At 39.2% G+C, this 22,523-nt stretch overlaps 1 pseudogene; it reads left to right on the top strand.

Moving 5' to 3' along the window:
- Positions 1 to 622: 622 nt before the first annotated feature.
- Positions 623 to 22,523, top strand: part of LOC139870519 (UDP-glycosyltransferase 76H1-like) — a 56,299-nt pseudogene continuing 34,398 nt past the window's right edge.

Genomic DNA, 22,523 nt, shown 5'->3' with positions numbered 1-22,523 from the left:
GAGTAAAGTTGGTTTGAAGACCATCAAGCACGAATTTGATTGCCTTTGGATGACGATTATATTCGAAAGTCCAATAGAATTCACGAACACGAGCTGGATAAACAGAAAGATTGTACTATATAAGACATTTGATAGAAAGTTCTTCAAACCGGTTGTACTCACAACAATGAAAGTGGGTGTTAGCTGTTCATATAAAACATCAACCATTTGATTCCTCTCTGGTAAGGATTGAATAAGAGAAATCTCGTCATTTTATTTATAGGCCTGAAACACTATCCAAAAAAATCTATAAAATGTCAAAAAATTATATTCAAAATCTTATCTTAAACCTTATCCAGATGACACACAATTCGCAAATGAGAGGCTAGTGACTTGCGTGTCAACATCACCATTCGACAACTATTCGCAAATTCCTGCTTGCAAGTCCTTGCAAATTGCAAATTTGCGATTGCGAGTGCATTTCAACAATCCTTTTTTTTTACAGTGAAATCTTATAAAAATGTTTGGAAAGATGACTTTTTAGTTAATTTGTCCTAATCTTCTTAGTACCAATTCCTATATATTTAATGGCAATCAAACATACACACCTCTAGATTCACATGTTACTTGCACCTTTCACCTACACATTATTTATACATTTCATCTAGATTATATTTGAACATCATGGTACCCAGTTTGACCCTTGTTTTGGCCTTTAGCTAGCCAGGGGGTATGTGTCCCAGCCATTTGTCAATACCACACAAAAGTCTGCACCAACTAAAAAATATGGAAATCAAGACTTTATATAACACCTTAATGTACTTTTTACAAGTATGTTTAACCCAAAGCTAACTATACATATATATATGGAAGAACACGGCGGGCAACGGTGGCCATTGGTGGTGCTAGCAGCATGCCCATTACAAGGCCACATGACTCCAATTCTTCAACTAGCAACAGCCCTTCATGCAAAAGGATTCTCAATAGCAATTGCTCATTCAATACAAAACCCACCCAACCCATTTAACCACCCTTCTGACTTCACATTTCTTCCACTTCCTGACAACATATCGGATGTTGATGACGCGGGTTCTTTCATTGATTTCACTAAAAGTCTCAACAGCAATCACAATAAAACATCATTCAAGGAACACTTGATTAGATTGATGAATAAAGGTAATAGGTACAAATCGATTGTTGTTATCTATGACAACCTTATGTTTTTCGCAGGGGGCGTTGCACTCGATTTAAATCTTGTGTCGATTCTTTTTGAAAGTAGTAGTGCAACTTTTTTTCTAGCGTGCTTTGCACGTCAGCAGCTAAGTCAGCATGGCAGATTTCTTGAAGAAGGTATTGGCACTTAATACGTATATATAATGCATTAATGCTTTAACTTAACACTGTTAACCAAATTGTTTTGTTTTTTAATTTATTTTGTTTTGCCTCCATAAATAGATAATAATAATAAGGTAAACTTCATTTATGCTCTTTACTTTTGCATATAAGACAAAAGGATAGATAAGATATAGGAGTTAAAACCGTAAAGTAAAGAAAAAGAAGTGTAATCATGAGATTTTTGAAACTGTGTTTTTTTATGACGATTAATTTGAGACGATGAGAGTATCATTTAGACTATTTGTTACGGGGAGTCGGGTTTTGTAATAAAAACGCTGCAAAACGACTGTCATGGGACGTTTTTATTCTTATTAGGTTTTTAGCGTGGGACAAAACACAAAAGGGCTTTGTGTTTGTGTAACCGAGTATAGTATATAACTCCTCTCCACTGCTACGTACTTTTATTTTGAAAGACAAGTATTTGAAATCATTGACGGGGAATAACCCACTCATCCGATCATTTTTCACGCACACACGCGCTTTCGAGCGGAAACCCGAACCGTAATATAAGGACCTTCCCGAGGGACAGAAGAAGTGGGCAGAAATCTTGAAATACGGGTTGGTAAAACCTCCACGCGGTCACCCCATAAATCGAGTAAGTACCCTGAAATGTTTCAAGGAATGAGGATCGAACTTGAGACCTCTCATCTCCATCAACACCGAAAGTGTTGGTGTACCACTAGGTCACAATGGAGGTACCACTACCATGCCGCATCACTCAGAAAGCTCTTCAGAAAGGCACAACGCCCACCAACTATTATCACATCACTCACATAAGTCTCAAAAACCCTCAATAGCCCCAATTATTCTTACATAGAATAAGGAAAAACTGACTTTGAGTGACTTTTTTTGGTTTTGTTTGCCTTTAATAGCCATATTTAAATATATGTAGGTATTCTTTTGAAGATCAGCAAGCTTAGTGTTAACTAACTGTTGTAGATGCTAAATCGATTTTAATACAAACGCTATACTCAATCTAATGCGTATAGTTCACCAAAACGACTTTAGTCGAATAAACATTAAATCTCGGGATCGAATAATAAAACATAATCACCTAAGAATAGATACCTTGAGATTTTATTCTTATTGGGATTGATTGGAATCGATAACACTCAGAGAGAATACGACTAGAGTTTGTGGAAGATGTGTAACCTGTGAATGAAACCCGACATCCTTATTAATATATTGTCAGCTCTTCTTCATGCGAAAGACTCTGACTTTCGTACAAAGGTCTTACACTTTCGTGCAATGACACTTCAACTATAATATTCTATCGTGCGATAGAGTGTTCATTCGTGCGAAAGTTTCTGACTTTTCGTGCGAATATACAGTCATTTTAACTTTGGGTCTACCTTTAACGATCTCGTTACCTAAACACCTAACGACCACATAAACACGTAGTAAACACAATCATTCAAGTAACGTAAAGACAAATATCTAAAACTCCATTGTCCATTTATAATACGGGGTAATGTTTAATATTAAATTAATGAAATAAACGTTACAAACGCAGCTGCTATAAAGGGACTTACATTATGCACTAACAACTACTTTATTCGGTTTTCGAATAATTCATACTCTGAACGGTAACAAATATAACTAGAACTCGAACTAAATGAAAAAAAACTGATTAATTTGTTAGATGTTACAGTAAATGATTTATGTAAGATTTACAGATTGGTGCCACGAATTAGCTCAATCAAGTTCGGCTTGTGATATTAAATGAGCCAAAATTTAACGAAAAAGATGTGTTCAATTAAATAATTATTGTTGAAATCAAATGGAAATCAAATTTAACTTACTTTTACCCGATCTCTATCGTGTGTATCGAACGTATATTTTTTTAGATCTCATGTGAAATTGACGTGGCATGTGATCAAGCACAAAAAGTGGTAACCTCATCCACGCAGGATGGGTGCATTATATTTGTTTATTTTAACAAGTTATCATAAAAATAGCAAAATCATGGTGTGTAACATAAAAGGGTATCCGTTATACCTGAATTTAACGAGAGAAAAAAAAAAGTTACACTAAAAAAAATATTAAAAAATAAGATTTTTTTAGTGTTTACCCCGCTCATAATGAAAAATTTAATAAATTTTTACACGCGCTCCATCTGTATCCGGATTCAAGTTCCACCATTGATCACTATGTGTTGAGTACATAAATAGACATTGTGCACAAGTTGATTGCGTTCCATAACTACTAGCAAGTTAATAGTTTACGTTTGTAGTAGGGTGTACATGTGTTTATTATCTCTTTAAAAAAGAAATATGTCATGTATTCTTTTGGGTTTAAGACAAATGAGGTATAGGATAATTCGTGCGTTGTTACAAAAAAAGATTTCGTTTTATATTTTGAAAGTTTATAAATACAATATGGAGTTGTAATCACTTGCATCAATAAATTTGCTTGAAAACAAAGGGACCAATGAGAACGCGACATGTGGCGCGAAAATCACATGTGATTTAAAAAAAAATTCAAAGTTTTTTTTTTTAAATTTTTTTTTTCGAAAAAAAAAAAATTTCGAATTGTTTTCCGAAAAAAAATTTTCGAATTTTTTTTTTTTAAATCATATGTGATTATGCATGTCAATCACATGTGATTGTAAACCTAATCACATTTGATTATGCATGGCAAATCCAATCACATGTGATTGTAAAATTCAATCACATGTGATTGTGCAGGTAAATCACATGTGATTGTAAAAAAAAAAAAAAAATTTAAAATTTTTTTTTTAAATTTCGAAAAAAAATAAAAAAAAATTTCAAAAAAAAATTTTTGAATTTTTTTTTTAATCACATGTGATTTTCGCGACACATGTCACGCTCTCATTGGTCCCTTGAATCTTAACTTAATTTATGGACTCAAATGAATAATCCTCATATCGAAATGATTTTGCTTAATATTCTGAGAGTTTATAATTAGAATCTGCATATCGACGATATATGTATGACCTTTTTATTAATATTAGTATTAATATTAATATTAATTAATATTAATATTAATATAAATATTAATTTAATTTAATTTTAATACTTATATACTAAAAGTGGTGGTTGTTTATGTAGTTTCAGTTATACCGGGTTGTCGTTTTGAGTTTGCGTTCACATTACAAACGGTCCCTCAACTTCGGTTATATTTACACGACGACCCCCTAAGTTTACACTTTTTCAAGGGTAAAAAGTGTAAATATATAATTTTATTAAAATAAAATAAATTAATTTCACCCGAATTTATAACGGGCCCTATCTTCTCGCTCGGTGCGAGTTAAATTTTTCCGAGACCACCGTTCAACTCGAAAAAATCTCACGAACCAACGAGACTAACTATACGCGAAAAGGACACTTCTCAAAAAACGTTAAACACCTCGAGCTATCTCCAATAAATTTCTTTCTGTTCGCCGCGAGTTAAATTTTTCCGACAGCACCGTTACACTCGAAAAAATTTATTGAACAAAACAAAACTAACTACGTTCGAAACAGATACTTTTTAAAAAACATTTAACACAACGACATCTAAAACGGCGCTTAACACATGGGCCGTGTTCCCCTCTATAAATACACAACGCTACGTTAAATATGAATACGCAGGCCGAAAGTCCCCGCCGCAACGCGCGAGCCGGTCTGGACTAGTTAAAACTATTTAAGAAAAACATATATATATATATATATATATATATATATATATATATATATATATATATATATATATATATATATATATATATAGCCATTAACTGCATGAATTCCATTTCCATCTTCTGGATTTCGGTTCTCGGACAATACTCATCAATCATAGCTGCTTTGAATTCCTCCCATGGCGTAGCATACGCCTCATCAATGCCTTTCGCTTGAGCTAACGTGTTCCACCACGTTAGTGCGCCGTTATATAGCGTGCAAGACGCAAACTTGGTCTTGTTGTCCTTCGAACAATTGCTAACTCGGAATACTGATTCAAGTTTCTCGAACCATCTGGTGAGACCAACCGGTCCCTCGGTTCCACTGAAGTTATGTGGTTTGCAGCTCTGGAATTCCTTGTAAGTACACTCATTTCGAACGGGTGGGATAACTGGTGGTGGTGGCGGTGGAGCTTGGAGGTTTCTTTCTGCTAGGGCTGCGGCTACACGTTCTTGGATCATCTCTTCAATTTGAGCAGCAGTAGGTGTGGATCGACCGTTAGCCATGGTATTCTATACAAACATTTTGACTCAAGTCAAAATTCAGCATTCAATATATAATAATATAGTATATAACAACCAACATGTAAACAGCACAACACATGTTAATTAAGTAACGCAAGTTGATACAAGTACCGCAAAACACCATACAGTAACGTAAATAGAACACTTGTGCAAAAAGTAACATCACAAAGTTTCCATTCATTAATAATAAGTTTCATACATCATGATAGATTCGTACAATACATAAGTGAAATATGAAACTACAACTAGATTACATCATGAAATCTAATACAAAAGGTCCTACGGTGAAGGTGGGTGTAGGATGTCTAAAACCTGAGCCAACTGCTCCTCGAGCTCAGTAACCCGAGCTAGGAGGGTTCCCACCTCCCTTGTCAATTCCTCGACAGTGGGAGATGGTGGGGCAGGCGGTGCTGGTGGTGCAGGCGAGGCCGGTGGAGCGGATGGTGCAGACCGCACGAAACGGGGTGCAGATGTCCCGGCTCCAGAAATAGTCAGCACGTAACGAGGTGCCTTACGTATGAGTGGGTCGGCAGGGTACGGCACAAGCCGCTTACGGGCAGTAACCCTCCGACGCCGACCAAAAGCGTCAGTGAAAGCACGACCTCCATTCACCCCTGGAATGATGGTGCCATCAGGACGGTACCGCTTCTTCGGCGGGGTGGAGGGTGCCTGTATAGGTACGTCATCAAGGTTCTCTTCGTCGGAGTCACTTTAGTCATCTGTAGAGGAGTCATCGGATGAAGGATCATCAGAATCATGTGGTGGTGACACGGGTGGCTGAACTGGTAGTCCGAAGGCGGCCAACATCTCTCTGTGTCTGCCTGGCGGAATCGGCACTAAACGTCCGTCGGGAGTGCGTCGGCAAGGCGTGCGCATATGGTTACGAAATGGACCTTCCCCGAACTCCGCGGGAATCTCAATCCCACCGATGCGGGGCTGTGACCCCGAGGGTCCGGGAGCAGACGGAGCTGGAATCTCCGTAGGGCCTACGTGTCCATCGGAAGTAGCCACTGGGGCAGGTGTACTACTACTGGCTCCGGAAGTAGAAGCGCCGGGATCACTAATGGGTAGCGGGACCGGTGGATCGGCAACGGTGGTAGGTGGAGTAGCTGAAGATTCTAGACTGCCCAAAATACTAGCAGGTGGTACATCCGACATCTGAACAAGGAAAATAAATTTTCCATGTCAGTAAGTCATAAAGCAAGCACGTATTAGACCAACAGTTTAAATCATGTATAACAATAAGTAGCATGGCAATAACAGCAAATCGTACGAAGGTAGCATGCAATCGAAAGCAAGTAATAGTAGTGAAATCATGTAGTAGCATACGGCATATAGCAGTAACAGTAAGCAGCAGCATGCAGTAAGTTTAGCGGAAACACGTAAACTAGCAAGTTGTAGATTAGTCCTATTAGTGAATCCTACTCGGGTCGGTCTTAGACTCACTAATGCAACCTAATTCCCTACAACCAACGCTCTGATACCAAATGTGATGCCCCGTACAAAACCATCGTGTACGAATCATCAACAACAGGATCATTACAAGGTTAAGTACTATATGCGTTTTCAAAAAGAGCTTGCATTCATTAATAAAGTGATGTCTAAACCAACATCGAATGTTTTACAAACCAAAAGCATGCTTCACTAAGTAGAAGTAAATAATAAGTGTATGTGACCACAACGGTCGTTACAAGTCATAGTTCAAAAGTACTAATGTTTGAATGCAAAATAAAGTAGTTCTTGCGATAACAACTCTAAGCAGCGGGTGTCTACAGCACGACTAGTACACAGCGGAAGCTAACCTCAAGCACCTGAGAAAAACATGCTTAAAAACGTCAACACAAAGGTTGGTGAGCTATAGTTTAAGTATAACAGTAAGTAAGGTAGGCCACGAGATTTCAGTGCTACAAAGAGCATTTCAAAACAGTATGATAAAGTATATGTTAACTGTGGGCATTTGGTAACTAACTTAACGTTTATACCCCCTGAAAGTACATTTGGCAAGTGCGTATGTCTACGAAGTATTAAACACTCGTTAAATGCTAGCGCTACTAGCCCGAGTGGGGATGTCAAACCCTATGGATCCATATCTAAGATTCGCGTTCACCGGTTCAAAAACCAATGACTAAACGTTACCGAGCTAAAGGGAATGTTTCTGCCGTTATATAACCCACACATATAAATTTTAAGTACTCGTGCCTAGTATGTAAAACATAAAATCTGCATGTATTCTTAGTTCCCAAAATAAGTTTAAAGTAAAAAGGGAATGCTATAACTCACAATGATAATGTAGTTTAAAGTCGGTTCGGAAAAGGTGTGCAAGTAATCGGTCCGAAGGTCCTCAACCTAAGGCAAATAGTACTAATTCAGTAAATCATCTTAATAGGTTTAAAAGTATGTATTTAAGGTCATAAAGGTCATCATCAAACAAAAGGCGTAAAGTAAGTTTCGTTTATGAAAGTAGTTTACAACAAAGGCTGACTTCAGTCAGTCACCACGGCCTCTACCCTTACTGAAATAAGGTGACACCAGTGACCATGGCTCCGTCTATGAGTCCCTTAAGTGTGGTAAAGTTTACAGAAGCAAACTCGTCTTCCTTTGACCGTGGCGACGGTCTAAGTGCGAGTAGGTCAGAAATTTCTGCACAACGTTAAAGGACATAGTGACGATCGGAGGGCCATAAATCCTAAACCGTAACTCGGATTAAGAAGAGTCCTATATGAAAATTTATCTACTCTAAAATTTCTATCTAAAAATAATGGTCTAAGTAGCCCAGGTCTACTGGTCTGTTACATAAACAGTAGGTCAGTAGGATTTGGATAGAAACAGTAAGTTTAAGTGAGTTCCGGTGGTCTTGGTGCTTGATGTTCATCATGGTTCTCATCCTTGATGCGTATAGCTTCAAGTGTACAACTCATTGATGTATCTACATCATCTTAACCAAGTCTTGACCATCATAACCCTAGTGCAAGTCTAAGACATGAAGCACAACTCACTTAAGAGTTGCATGTAGTTTGATGAACCAAAGTTACATCAAAGTCTTAGGTTTGACACTTACATGAACTATAATAGAAATATTGAACTCTAAACTTGAAAATAAACTAACTAATCAAGATCTTAAGGTGTAGAACATAGTTCTTAGTTACATCTTGAAGATCCAAGACTCAAAAGTCTAGATCAAGCATAAGTATACAAAGTTATATTTAAAGAAAACTCATTTGTGTGTTCTTGAACTTTCAAGGTTAACTTTTAGTTCAAGATTAATGAGATCAAGACTAACTTGTAGTACTTGACCATTTAAACTAATTACATGAAAGTAATGTGCAAGAAGAAGTAAACTAAGTAAACATATAATTTGTTCATGGTTGTTCATACTTTAAAGATTCAAACCAAAGTTTGATCTTTAGAAAGTAAACTTTAAAGTTTACTTCATGAACTTCAAGTATGAGTTTAATCAACACATGAACTTGCAATCTTTTAAGAAAGTATATGTAGAACCTAAACTAGAGAGTTTAGTTCTTGAATGTTCTTGTTAATACAAGATAAAGTGATGAACAAACTAGTGAGTTTGATTCATAATAACATGTAAGTAACTAACTAACAAAGACAAGTAACTAACAACAATGAACAACAAGTATCAAACAACAAATGATGATGATGATTAGAGGTGAATATAATTCGGTTTTCATTAAGTAAAAAGAGGAAGAACAAGTTGTTTAAACACTTACAAGAAGAGAGAAAAGTGAGAGAGAATGAGAGAAAAGAAGTTGCAAGAATGAGAGTGTTTGAAATTGTGAGAGAATGAGTGAATGAAGTAGTAAAAAAAAGAAATCAAAAGCCATCTAAATGGCCTAGGGCCGTCGGCCAGCTGCAAGGGGAGGGAGAGGGGTAAGGTTTGTTGGGTACTAGCATGCAAAGAGGTTAAAAGTTGGTTAATAGAATGGGTAACATGGGGATTATAAGGTAACTAGATTCCAATTGTTTCAACGAACTAGTTAATGTTTCAAGTAATACTTACAAGTGAAAGAGTGGGCTAACTAAGTCCACTAATAATGTAGGGTGGGCTTATAAAGTCCAATAACACTAATAAAGGCCCAAGTTCCAATAATGCACAAGTTAAACCAATTAAAGCCCAAGTAACTAACTAATAGTCTTAGTTAATTAAAATGATTAATAAAACTAATCATGAATACAAATAATATCTAAAAATATTATTCGTGAAAGTTCCGGGTGTCACAAAGACGTTTCGGGCAATTAAAGTCAAGTTCGGGCAATCATGGCAACATGTAAATGTAATAACATACATTCGTTTAATCACACGTATTAATAATAATAATTATTAATAAATAAATGTTGGAAAATCCAGAGTCGTTACATTACCCACCTGTTAAAGAAAATTTCGTCCCGAAATTTAAGCTGAGGTAGATGGAGGAGTCGGGAAAAGGTGAGGATACTTCCGCATCATTTGATCCTCTCGCTCCCAAATAAACTCAGGTCCTCGTTTGGCATTCCATCGTACACGTACAATCGGAATCTTGTTGTGTTTCAAAGTTTTGATCTCACGATCCATAATTTTAACAGGTTCTTCCACAAAGTGGAGTTTGTCGTCAATTGTAAGTTCTTCCAATGGTATGATAAGTTCAGGTGCAGCAAGACACTTCTTCAAGTTCGACACGTGGAAGGTAGGATGAACTGAGCTCAATTGTGCTGGTAGATCCAAACGGTAGGCAACGGGTCCAACACGTTCCAAAATTTCAAAAGGACCAATGTATCGTGGGTTTAACTTTCCACGTTTTCCAAAACGGATCACACCTTTCCAAGGTGCAACCTTCAACATTACACGATCACCAATGTTGAATTCAAAGTCTTTACGTTTAAGATCAGCATAACTCTTTTGGCGATCACGGGCAGTCTTAAGTCTAGCTTGAATCTGAGCAATCTTCTCCGTGGTTTCATGGACTACCTCGGGTCCGGTGATTTGCTTTTCGCCTACTTCGGCCCAACAAATAGGAGATCGGCACTTACGGCCATACAATGCTTCAAAAGGTGCAGCATTAATGCTAGAGTGATAAATGTTGTTGTACGAGAATTCGGCTAGTGGCAAATGCCTTTCCCAGGCCTTTCTAAAATCAATGACACATGCACGCAACATGTCTTCCAACGTCTGAATCATTCGTTCACTTTGCCCGTCAGTCTGAGGATGATAAGCAGTACTCATGTCAAGACGAGTTCCCATGGCTTCTTGCAAAGAACCCCAAAATCTAGAGGCAAAACGGGGATCGCGATCGGAGATGATCGATAAAGGTACACCATGACGAGATACAACCTCCTTGATGTAAAGTTGAGCAAGTCTCTCCATTGTATCAGTTTCCTTCTTCGCTAGGAAGTGTGCAGATTTGGTAAGGCGGTCAACAATAACCCAAATAGTATCGTATCCGCCCACTGTCTTTGGTAGCTTGGTGATGAAATCCATCGTTATCCTTTCCCACTTCCATTGTGGGATTTCCGGTTGTTGAAGCAACCCAGAAGGTCTCTGATGCTCGGCTTTAACCTTCGAGCAAGTCAAACACTTACCAACATAAGTCGCAACGTCCTTCTTAAGATTCGGCCACCAATACTGTTCTTTAAGGTCGTGGTACATCTTGCCCGCTCCAGGATGAATCGAATATCTCGATTTGTGGGCTTCATCAAGTATAAGGTTCCGTAGATCTCCATAACAAGGTACCCAAATTCTTCCGGCATAACATCGGAGTCCAGACTCCCTAACCTCGAATCGAGAGACAAGTATGTTCAAATGTTCGTGAGATATGTTCTCCTCCTTGAGAGCCTCATCTTGGGCTACTCTGATCTGACTGTTGAGGTTCGAATGGATGGTGATGTTCAGAGCCCTAACACGAAGAGGTGCCGTCCTCTCCTTTCAGCTCAAAGCGTCAGCTACAACATTGGCCTTGCCAGGATGATAACGAAGTTCACAATCATAGTCGTTGAGCGTCTCGATCCATCGACGCTGTCTCATATTCAGTTGCTTCTGATCGAAGATGTGTTGGAGACTCTTGTGATCGGTGAAGATAGTGCTCTTAGTTCCATACAAATAGTGTCTCCACAATTTAAGTGCAAAGACAACGGCTTCAAGTTCAAGATCGTGAGTAGTGTAGTTTCGCTCGTGAATCTTCAGTTGGCGGGAGGCATAGGCAATAACTTTTGATCGTTGCATAGTACACAACCAAAACCACTCTTCGATGCATCACAATAAACAACAAAGTCATCACTGCCCTCAGGAAGTGATAGAATAGGTGCGGAGGTTAACTTTTTCTTCAAAGTTTGAAATGCTGATTCGTGTGCGGGTTCCCAAATGAACTTCTTCCCCTTGTGAGTCAGCATGGTCAAGGGACGCGCAATCAGAGAAAATCCTTCAATGAACCTTCGGTAGTAACCGGCGAGACCTAGGAATTGGCGAATATGCGTCGGAGTAGTGGGGGTCTCCCACTTGCTGATGGCTTCAATCTTGGCGGGGTCAACTTTGATACCCTGGTCGCTCACAACATGACCCAGAAATTGTACTTCCTTCAACCAAAATTCACACTTGGAGAATTTGGCGTAAAGTTGCTCTTGTCTCAAGAGCTCGAGCACTAGTCAGAGGTGTTGCTCATGTTCTTCTTCGCTCTTAGGGTAGATGAGGATATCATTTATGAAGACGATAACAAACTTATCCAAGTACGGCTTGCAGACACGATTCATGAGATCCATGAACACGGTAGGTGCATTTGTTAAACCGAATGGCATCACGAGAAACTCATAATGACCATAACGGGTCCTGAATGCAGTTTTCATCACGTCACTTTCCTTCACCCTCAACTGGTGATAACCGGATCGCAAATCGATCTTTGAGTAGACACTCAATCCTTGTAGTTGATCAAAAAGGTCGTTAATTCGTGGAAGAGGATACCGATTCTTGATTGTCAATTTGTTGAGTTCACGGTAGTCGATACACATACGGAAGGATCCATCCTTCTTCTTCACAAATAACACAGGTGCGCCCCAAGGCGAGAAACTTGGTTGGATAAATCCTCGATCAAGTAGTTCTTGTAGTTGACTCTGTAATTCTTACATCTCAGAAGGTGCGAGTCTATAAGGTGCGCGAGCTACAGGTGCAGCTCCTGGCACTAAATCAATCTGAAACTCTACTGCTCTCTGCGGCGGCAATCCAGGCAATTCCTCTAGGAAGACATCGGGAAATTCGTTCAAAATTCGAACGTCGTTCACGCTCTTCACCTCAGTTTCTACCGCTTTCACATGTGCTAGGACAGCAAAACGTCCCTTCTTCATAATCTTTTGCGCCTTCACGCAACTAATGAGGTTCAACTTCGAGGTACATCTCTCTCCATAGATAACCAGTGGTTCGCCATCTCCTTGTGGTATGCGAAGTGCTTTATCTCCACAGATAATATTGGCCTTTATCTTGCTCAACCAATCCATACCAATGATCACGTCAAAGCTTCCCAGTTTGATAGGTATTAAATCAATTTCGAAATCTGCACCAGCTATGTTGATAATAGCTCCACGACTAATATGGTCAACTTTCTCAAGTTTTCCATTGGCGACCTCGACAAGCATACTCTCTTTTAACGGGACTAATGACCAATTAATCTTATCGCAAAAATGTCTACATACATAACTTCTATCCGCACCAGTATCAAACAAGACAGAAGCTAAAAGATTGTTGATTATGAATATACCTGTTACCAAGTCGGGGTTATCGCGTGCATCCCTTGCATTAACATTAAAAGCTCTACCACGGGGTGGCCCGCCATCTTTTCGCTTGTTTGGGCACGCATTTCTGAAATGGCCCGTCTGTCCGCATTCGTAGCACTTCTTCGGTCCACTGGTGTTCGGCTTCCCATTCAAAGTGGTGACCTTGCAGTCTTTCCCGATATGCCCAGCCCGTTGACACTTCTCACAGACAACATTGCAATACCCAGTGTGGTGTTTGTAATACCTCTTGCATTGTGGTAAGGTTCCCTTGTAGTTCGGGTTGGAGTTGGTGTTGTTGTTGGGGTTTCCACCATTGTTGTGCCTCTTGGCGGGGGTCTGGTCATAGGTTCTCCCCTGTTGTTGTGGTGGTTGTTGTTGTTGTTGTTATTATCCCACTTTCGCTTCTCGCTACTACCAGCCTCAAACTTAGCCTTCTCCGGCTCATCAATAAGAATCTAATTCATGAGGGTATGCGCCATGCGCATTGCTTCGGGAACATTCGGTGGTTTGGACGATGTGATGTTTCCTTTGATAGACTTAGGGAGTCCCCAGAAGTATCTCTCCATTCGCTTGAATTCTGGGGTGACCATTGTCGGACACATCAGCGCTAACTCCAAAAATCTCCTGTTGTAACTATCAAGGTCGTTCCCAAAGGCCTTTAACTACATGAATTCCATTTCCATCTTCTGGATTTCGGTTCTCGGACAATACTCATCAATCATAGCTGCTTTGAATTCCTCCCATGGCGTAGCATATGCCTCATCAATGCCTTTCGCTTGAGCTAACGTGTTCCACCACGTTAGTGCGCCGTCAGATAACGTGCAAGATGCAAACTTGGTCTTGTTGTCCTTCGAACAATTGCTAACTCGGAATACTGATTCAAGTTTCTCGAACCATCTGGTGAGACCAACCGGTCCCTCGGTTCCACTGAAGTTATGTGGTTTGCAGCTCTGGAATTCCTTGTAAGTACACCCATTTCGAACGGGTGGGATAACTGGTGGTGGTGGCGGTGGAGCTTGGAGGTTTCTTTCTGCTAGGGCTGCGGCTACACGTTCTTGGATCATCTCTTCAATTTGAGCAGCAGTAGGTGTGGATCGACCGTTAGCCATGGTATTCTATACAAACATTTTGACTCAAGTCAAAATCCAGCATTCAATATATAATAATATAGTATATAACAACCAACATGTAAACAGCACAACACATGTTAATTAAGTAACGCAAGTTGATACAAGTACCGCAAAACACCATACAGTAATGTAAATAGAACAATTGTGCAAAAAGTAACATCACAAAGTTTCCATTCATTAATAATAAGTTTCATACATCATGATAGATTCGTACAATACATAAGTGAAATATGAAACTACAACTAGATTACATCATGAAATCTAATACAAAAGGTCCTATGGTGAAGGTGGGTGTAGGATGTCTAAAACCTGAGCCAACTGCTCCTCGAGCTCAGTAACCCGAGCTCGGAGGGTTCCCACCTCCCTTATCAATTCCTAGACAGTGGGAGATGGTGGGGCAGGTGGTGCTGGTGGTGCAGGCGGGGCCGGTGGAGCGGATGGTGCAGACCGCACGAAACGGGGTGCAGATGTCCTGGCTCCAGAAATAGTCAGCACGTAATGAGATGACTTACGTATGAGTGGGTCGGCAGGGTACGGCACAAGCCGCTTACGGGCAGTAACCCTCCGACGCCGACCAAAAGCATCAGAGAAAGCACGACCTCCATTCACCCCTGGAATGATGGTGCCATCAGGACGGTACCGCTTCTTCGGCGGGGTGGAGGGTGCCTGTATAGGTACGTCATCAAGGTTCTCTTCATCGGAGTCACTGGAGTCATCTGTAGAGGAGTCATCAGATGAAGGATCATCAGAATCATGTGGTGGTGACACGGGTGGCTGAACTGGTAGTCCGAAGGCGGCCAACATCTCTCTGTGTCTGCCTGGCGAAATCGACACTAAACGTCCGTCGGGAGTGCGTCGGCAAGGTGTGCGCATATGGTTACGAAATGGCCCTTCCCCGAACTCCGCGGGAATCTCAATCCCACCGATGCGGGGCTGTGACCCCGAGGGTCCGGGAGCAGACGGAGCTGGAATCTCTGTAGGGCCTACGTGTCCATCGGAAGCAGCCACTGGGGCAGGTGTACTACTACTGGCTCTGGAAGTAGAAGCGCCGGGATCACTAATGGGTAGCGGGACCGGTAGATCGGCAACGGTGGTAGGTGGAGTAGCTGAAGAGTCTAGACTGCCCAAAATGCTAGCAGGTGGTACATCCGACATCTGAACAAGGAAAATAAATGTTCCATGTCAGTAAGTCATAAAGCAAGCACGTATTAGGCCAACAGTTTAAATCATGTATAACAATAAGTAGCATGGCAATAACAGCAAATCGTACGAAGGTAGCATGCAATCGAAAGCAAGTAATAGTAGTGAAATCATGTAGTAGCATACGGCATATAGCAGTAACAGTAAGCAGCAGCATGCAGTAAGTTTAGTGGAAACACGTAAACTAGCAAGTTGTAGATTAGTCCTATTAGTGAATCCTACTCGGGTCGGTCTTAGACTCACTAATGCAACCTAATTCCCTACAACCAACGCTCTGATACCAAATGTGATGCCCCGTATAAAACCATCGTGTATGAATCATCAACAACAGGATCATTACAAGGTTAAGTACTATATGCGTTTTCAAAAAGAGCTTGCATTCATTAATAAAGTGATGTCTAAACCAACATCGAATGTTTTACAAACCAAAAGCATGCTTCACTAAGTAGAAGCAAATAATAAGTGTATGTGACCACAACGGTCGTTACAAGTCATAGTTCAAAAGTACTAATGTTTGAATGCAAAATAAAGTAGTTCATGCGATAACAACTCTAAGCAGCGGGTGTCTACAGCACGACTAGTACACAGCGGAAGCTAACCTCAAGCACCTGAGAAAAACATGCTTAAAAACGTCAACACAAAGGTTGGTGAGCTATAGTTTAAGTATAACAGTAAGTAAGGTAGGCCACGAGATTTCAGTGCTACAAAGAGCGTTTCAAAACAGTATGATAAAGTATATGTTAACCGTGGGCACTTGGTAACTAACTTAATGTTTATACCCCCTGAAAGTACACTTGGCAAGTGCGTATGTCTACGAAGTATTAAACACTCGTTAAATGCTAGTGCTACTAGCCCGAGTGGGGATGTCAAACCCTATGGATCCATATCTAAGATTCGCGTTCACCGGTTCAAAAACCAATGACTAAACGTAACCGAGCTAAAGGGAATGTTTCTGCCGTTATATAACCCACACATATAAAATTTAAGTACTCGTGCCTAGTATGTAAAACATAAAATCCGCATGTATTCTCAGTTCCCAAAATAAGTTTAAAGTAAAAAGGGAATGCTATAACTCACAATGATAATGTAGTCGTAAAGTCGGTTCGGAAAAGGTGTGCAAGTAATCGGTCCGAAGGTCCTCAACCTAAGGCAAATAGTACTAAGTTAGTAAATCATCTTAATAGGTTTAAAAGTATGTATTTAAGGTCATAAAGGTCATCATCAAACAAAAGGCGTAAAGTAAGTTTCGTTTATGAAAGTAGTTTATAACAAAGGCTGACTTCAGTCAGTCACCACGGCCTCTACCCTTACTGAAATAAGGTGAGACCAGTGGCCATGGCTCCGTCTATGAGTCCCTTAAGTGTGGTAAAATTTACAGAAGCAAACTCGTCTTCGTTTGACCGTGGCGACGGTCTAAGTGCGAGTAGGTCAGAAATTTCTGCACAACGTTAAAGGACATAGTGACGATCGGAAGGCCATAAATCCTAAACCGTAACTCGGATTAAGACGAGTCCTATATGAAAAGTTATATAATCGAAAAGTTCTATCTAAAAATCATGGTCTCAGTAGCCCAGGTCTACTGGTCTGTTACAGAAACAGCAGGTCAGTAGGGTTTGGACAGAAACAGTAAGTTTAAGTGAGTTCCGGTGGTCTTGGTGCTTGATGTTCATCATGGTTCTCATCCTTGATGCATATAGCTTCAAGTGTACAACTCATTGATGTATCTACATCATCTTAACCAAGTCTTGACCATCATAACCCTAGTGCAAGTCTAAGACATGAAGCACAACTCACTTAAGAGTTGCATGTAGTTTGATGAACCAAAGTTACATCAAAGTCTTAGGTTTGACACTTACATGAACTATAATAGAAATATTGAACTCTAAACTTGAAAATAAACTAACTAATCAAGATCTTAAGGTGTAGAACATAGTTCTTAGTTAGATCTTGAAGATCCAAGACTCAAAATTCTAGATCAAGCATAAGTATACAAAGTTATATTTAAAGAAAACTCATTTGTGTGTTCTTGAACTTTCAAGGTTAACTTTTAGTTCAAGATTAATGAGATCAAGACTAACTTGTAGTACTTGACCATTTAAACTAATTACATGAAAGTAAAGTGCAAGAAGAAGTAAACTAAGTAAACATGTAATTTGTTCATGGTTGTTCATACTTTAAAGATTCAAACCAAAGTTTGATCTTTAGAAAGTAAACTTTAAAGTTTACTTCATGAACTTCAAGTATGAGTTTAATCAACACATGAACTTGCAATCTTTTAAAAAAGTATATGTAGAACCTAAACTAGAGAGTTTAGTTCTTGAATGTTCTTGTTAATACAAGATAAAGTAATGAACAAACTAGTGAGTTTGATTCATAATAACATGTAAGTAACTAACTAACAAAGACAAGTAACTAACAACAATGAACAACAAGTATCAAACAACAAATGATGATGATGATTAGAGGTAAATATAATTCGGTTTTCATTAAGTAAAAAGAGGAAGAACAAGTTGTTTAAACACTTACAAGAAGAGAGAAAAGTGAGAGAGAATGAGAGAAAAGAAGTTGCGAGAATGAGAGTGTTTGAAATTGTGAGAGAATGAGTGAATGAAGTAGTAAAAAAAATAAACCAAAAGCCATCTAAATGGCCTAGGGCCGTCTGCCAGCTGCAAGGGGAGGGAGAGGGGTAAGGTTTGTTGGGTACTAGCATGCAAAGAGGTTAAAAGTTGGTTAATAGAATGGGTAACATGGGGATTATAAGGTAACTAGATTCCAATTGTTTCAACGAACTAGTTAATGTTTCAAGTAATACTTACAAGTGAAAGAGTGGGCTAAGTCCACTAATAATGTAGGGTGGGCTTATAAAGTCCAATAACACTAATAAAGGCCCAAGTTCCAATAATGCACAAGTTAAACCAATTAAAGCCCAAGTAACTAACTAATAGTCTTAGTTAATTAATATGATTAATAAAACTAATCATGAATGTAAATAATATCTAAAAATATTATTCGTGAAAGTTCCGGGTGTCACAAAGACGTTTCGGGCAATTAAAGTCAAGTTCGGGCAATCATGGCAACATGTAAATGTAATAACATACATTCGTTTAATCACACGTATTAATAATAATTATTATTAATAAATAAACGTTGGAAAATCCAGGGTCGTTACAGTCAACCCGACTCGGTCAAACCCTAACAATTGATTAACCCGACTTGACTAATCAAACCTCAATGAGCTAACTCGAACTAGCTAGTCATTACATCACATGGTAAACCCACTTATTACCCAACATCACACATATATCAAAATAAAATAGGTACCGAATCGAATAGTACCTTAATCAAGCGTCGTTAGACCTTCGCGCTCTGTCACTATTCCACTCGGGGCACTCCGAATTTCGGTGTCCCTCCTTCCGGCACTTAAAACATGTGACCTTACCCGACGGACATTCACGAGACTTATGTCCTGTTTGCCCACAATTATAGCACGCGAATTTAGAACCACACGTGCCACTCATCTTCATGCTTCTGACACCTTCGGTAGCACTCTTGCTTTTCTTGTTCGAAAACACCGTCGCTTCGAACTTCCGCTTACTAACATCGGAACCGCTTGCCTTTGAGACAAGCGTCTCAAAACCCTTCGCAACATTAAATAACTCATCAAAGGATTTCACAGAACCCCTACTAATCTTCTCCTGATAGTTGTCATTTAAAGTTCGATAGAAATCTTCCATTAGCATATGATCGTTGCCGGTATACTCCGGACAAAATTGGATCTTCGACAAGAAAGTGGACTTGAGAGTATTCAAATCCATAGACCCTTGCTTCAACACAAGCAACTCGTCTTTGAGCCTCGAAAGATCGGCTGAAGTTCGGTACTCCTTGAAAAATTCCGTCTTGAATTCATCCCACGTGAATTCCATACTTTGTTCCTCCCCATAAAGCCGAATCTTTTCGTCCCACCACATTTTGGCATCACCCCTTAACATACTACTTTCGTACCTCGTCTTCTCATCGAGAGGGCATTCACAAGTACGGAAAGCCCCCTCCATATTGGAGATCCAACGATTGCTCTTATGTGGATCTCGTTCACCATCAAAAGTGGGAGGTTGAGCATCCTTGAAATTTTTGTAGTAGAAGTCTCGCCTTCCCACATTATCTTCATGAAGAATAATCTTAACTTGTTCCTTGACTAGATCGACTACTTGCTCGTCAATCGAATCTAGGAACATCTTCCTAACGTCCTCTAGAAAGGCCGTGTGACGCCTTTGCATAATGGCCTCAACCTTGGCCGTGAACTCGGAGTCTTCGCCTTGATCATCGTTATCATGTCCGTTCCTCGTATTCATTCTAAGAAATGAACTCGGTTAGGAACGCAACACGAATAAATTACATACACCGCCACGATCTATGTTCACAATCATATAAATATGTCACCGTTCGTACACCCCATCTAGTTCAATACTTGTTGTACATTACTCACTTGACTTGGCTTGCAACCGTAATAATGGTCGCGAAGCATTATTACGCTCGCATGCCACGCCGAGCTCATAAATACAACAACCATCTCGCTAGATGTTCAACACAAAACAACATGATTAGTAACAACATAATCAACACGTAGCTAATGCACCTATTCTCTAAGGCACTAACTAAAACCCGAACCGACCTGTAATCCTACAAGTCCCGCAACAATTAAGCACACACAAAAAGTTTAAGTCTAGGCGCCTATCTCAAGTTACCTAAATCCCTTAGACCATGCTCTGATACCACTTGTAATGACCCAACCTGTCGTATTTCCGGCCCATAATTTTTTTTTCTTTTTATCATAATAATATGTGCACATTAGTCCATTTATGTTTCCGAAAACATCATCATTACAATAATAAGTTTAAACCTCTTTAAAGCATACAATACATAAATTAAGTTTACAAAACGGGAATACAACCCGGGACCCATTTGACGTATCCAAAAGATAGTTCATGACCCGACTAGTTCACTTTACAACCAAAACCGAGCATGGTGATTGGGAACGCTACCCAATCCTAATCAAAAGTATAAAGTAATCCGTAAAGCACTAGCCCCCAAGCAAACCCGAGCCGCCACTTGCAACCTATAAAAATATAAACAACGAGAGGGTAAGCTAATTTCTTAGTGAATGCAATACTTATACATATACATATATAGTTTACCTACACGCATCCACTTACAAAATACCATGCAAACAGTGCATTTACGAGCTAGCATCACCAAACATATAACTAGCAACAACATTAGTATATCGATCACCACAATAATATACTAAATCATAACAATGCATAAACATACCAAACCATTCCCCGCTATGGCACTACCGACTTGTAGACGACCAATAATGTCGAGTCTCACAATCATTATAAGGTGTCACCGACTTGTGAATCACCAAAGGGTGTCACCGACTTGTGAATCCCCCACCAATACATATGGGTCACCGACTTGTGAACACCATGTGGTGTCACCTACTTTTGAAGCACCACTAAGTGTCACCGACTTGTAAAACACTATGAAGTGTCACCGACTTGTGAATCACTTCCTGACATATGGTGTCACCGACTTGTGAATCACCATTAGGTGTCACCGACTTGTGAATCACCTATCGAGACACTACCGACTTGTAGTTCTCATCCCATCATACCAACAAATAAGTCACTGATGTGCGAATCGTGTCATATAATTTATATTAGGAAAAATACCGGTTATTAGAACTATTACACAACTACGGGCAGTGTACCCGATCGTGTAGTAGTATAGATAATGGTTTAGTCCGTGTATCGTTCCAAGGACAGTTGTATGAGTCAAACTATAATTAAAAACTATATTATGATTAACTAAGTAAATGAAACTAAAGGTACAAGATAATTTGTTTTTGCCCTTTAACGATGGGCTAATCAAGACAAGTTCTAGTTTACAAGTAAAAGAAAAGTTTTTGGTATTTTTGGTTTTAAACAATTGTAAATAAAGCAAGTAAGATAGTTGATTTAGATCAAAGAGATGAAATGTTCATCTAGATCTTTTACCCTCGGTATTGGATGTAAGTTTTGATATTAAGGCCCGATTGAATGATTTTGTGTGTAAGTTACCTATTAAATTCACCAAGAGTTCTCTTTAGTAAATATGCAAACACAATTACAAGATCAAGGGTTCCCTTTTCACTATAGTTCTTGTATTTGTAATCGGATAACTTAGCTAGTTCTAAGGCTTGAAACTTGACTTCTATGTTCATAGTTATCAATAATTGTACAAACGTTCGTTGCATATAATTAATCCCTATATCGTCTAATCATTTGAATTTAATTTACCCATTTGGTCCGGTTTAGTAAACAATCAATCTAAGACAAGTTGATTGTAAATCAATATGATAAATCAACAAGAGTTCTCTTTATCAACAACATATCAATTAACTAGATACAAATGATTTTAACATCAATAAGCATTTTCTTGATTCAAGCTTAAAACTATCACACATAATACATACAATCAATAAGTTTACATCCAATACCTTGGTTATTAATCTAGACAAACATTATGGAATTAGCCAACAATCATGCTTGAAAACTTAAACAAAATAGTAACAAAGATAGAATTCATTGTAATACAAGATTGACCTTTTAGGAGTAATCTTGGATGAAGCTCTTGAATGATCCTTGATTCTTCAATGATTTGAGTACATAGATGCACTTTGATAAGCCCAAGAATTACTTTGATTCGTATGTTTTAGTCTCAGAACAGAAAAGAAACCGGTACCCTCTGAAATAAAGCTGGACATGGAATTAAATTGGCTGAACAGTAGCTGGAAAGTGGGGTGCGCCAAGAGCACCAAAGAG

Source organism: Rutidosis leptorrhynchoides, chromosome 10 (assembly GCF_046630445.1).
Source record: "Rutidosis leptorrhynchoides isolate AG116_Rl617_1_P2 chromosome 10, CSIRO_AGI_Rlap_v1, whole genome shotgun sequence".
In the NCBI taxonomy this organism is placed as follows: domain Eukaryota; kingdom Viridiplantae; phylum Streptophyta; class Magnoliopsida; order Asterales; family Asteraceae; genus Rutidosis; species Rutidosis leptorrhynchoides.
Note: the sequence above shows the minus strand (reverse complement) of the source record. Positions and strands in the feature narration are given on the sequence as shown.